Raw genomic sequence first — 2,500 nt, forward strand, 5'->3', positions numbered from 1 at the left:
GGTAATGTTCCTTTACAGATCGAGTATACAAGTCTGTCAACATCATTCAGTATAATCTATATCAAGAGTTCTCTATCTGGCTCACCGCTTACTCTGGAAATTATAATGTATTCCACTGGATTTTCTCTCACACTAGCAGTATCTTCAGATATAATCCTTCTATAAAGTGTGTTTGTTCTAAAACTCCCGTCTGTTGATTCCTTTACGTGTTTATCAATTTAAATTAGAATTTTGTCTTAAAGATATTGGGACTATTACACTAATAAAAACCATGCTAATAGTGCAAACAGTAACCCAACAATAATTTTTAAATATTTTCCAAATTACGTGGCGGCGAAAACATAACACCGTGTGGCTTTTATGACAGCTATAGTGTTGCTATACTCGTTTCTATATAGAATTTGGTTACTATAGTTCCCTTTACATTGAAATTTATAGATAACAGGGGCAAGTCATTAACGTATGTATTTGTAAAGAGATGAAATGCTAAACTATATTATGCATATAGCAGAACTGAAATACTATTTGGCTACTTATGTTTCTTACATTTAAATTATCCTAAATATGATTATTTTATTAAAAGTGGTATGGGGGATCTGTAAAGAGCATTGTAATAAACACCTTTTATAAACACACAAAACAGGAGTGCAAGAGAGAGAGAGAGAGAGAGAGAGAGAGAGAGAGAGAGAGAGAGAGAGAGAGAGAGAGAGAGAGAGAGAGAGAGAGAGAGAGAGAGAGAGAGAGAGAGAGATTAGTATATTGTTGTCTTTATAAACCAACTTAACTATGTCGATGATAGATAAAAGATTTAAATATGATATGACCAAAAATAAACATTCCCACATCGATATAAAACTCATTCTCATTTGCTTCACTCTCTAAAGTTAAATTGATAAATTCGTGAAAGGGAAATTCCAAAGTATCAAATATCAACTGAATGAAATATGTTAAGATTCTATTAGAAAAAAATATCGATATGAAATAAACTGAGAATGGTATAAAACGAGTTGGTTAAGACATTTATAAAATAGGACTGAAATGAACATTTATCTCGAACAAGTATTTCGAAATCCGAATATTATTCTTACATGTTCCTGAAACCTATTGGAAAAGCATTTAACTGTGTTGAGGAAAAGTACCCAAAATATTTAGTTTTTTTTTTCCGTGATCATTGATTGTCTCTTTATCTCCTCCATCATTAATGTACAACATACACATTTATATATGAAGAAATATCACAACCATCGACGTTCTTAGTCCTAGGACAAGAAAACAGAATGGAGCAAGATCAGCAACGATTGGAGGGGCGGGGCGTGGGCCATGACGTCATACTCTGTCCATCGTCCAAGAGCCAACGCATAAGTAAATACTGGAGGAACTCGCACGCGTTGAGGCTTCAGTCGCCCTATTGAAAAGGCCTTATGTGTCAAGTAACTAAAACATTGGGTTAATTCTTTATTACTCTTTCCCTCATACTCTCAATTTTATATGACAAACTAAACTACGCAACATACACACACAGAATAGATATACTAATGGTGAAAACCTCAGAAGACCAACGCGGACATACCTTGCAGATTATTATTCTCAATATATGAATATATGGTTGTTCAAAACGGCCTTATGAGCAAAATACTCGTCTTCCATCAGGGGGTGACTTGGGTTCGATGTCATTTCTTTTTGGATTTGTTTTCCACTACTAATTAACGTATAGATGATAACGACTATAATGTTGGTAAAAAAACATTGATAGTATAACAATAATCAAAGAATACACCTATAGTGATTTGCAAATATCGTGGCATATAGTCGTGAAGGACCTTTGATATGAGTTTTTTTTTGCGTTACTGTACTCCGTATTTTCATTTTATAGTGGGATATAACACGAAGTTCTCATACACTGAAATTTCTAGAGTCTAGATCACAGAGGCCAAAATGTCTTTGAAAATGATTAGGACTTGAGATGAAATAGAAATTCGACAAGTTGTATTGTCTGAATCCTTTCACAAATTCTTTGAATAGGGGAAATATATGCACACACACACACACACACACACACACACACACACACACACACACACACACACACACACACACGTATATATATATGCATATATTAGTTAATGCTTTAAAGAAATTAATGTGCTAGACACCAAAGAACACTCTATGTAGGCATGTAATTTTTCGCATCATGAAGAACACTGGTATCGCTATTTCAATCAAATACCTCTTATAATAGTATCTCCGATATGGAAATTGGCAAATTAGAATCAAGAAAGTAACCTGGTATTTTTCCTACCTGTTACAAAGGCCAAAAAAGTAGGAAGAAGGTCTTTATAATAACAACGAACCTTCTCACTTCCTGACCACGAGGCAAAGAGACATGGATTCATCTTACCTTTTGCAAATTACTTTATTTGAAGAATGATATGAGGTATATTGTTCACTCTTTCACTCTCTTAACAAAATTAAAATAATAGGTAGTATAATGATATCATTT

Source organism: Penaeus chinensis, chromosome 3, assembly GCF_019202785.1.
Source record: "Penaeus chinensis breed Huanghai No. 1 chromosome 3, ASM1920278v2, whole genome shotgun sequence".
NCBI classification, from domain to species: Eukaryota; Metazoa; Arthropoda; class Malacostraca; order Decapoda; family Penaeidae; genus Penaeus; species Penaeus chinensis.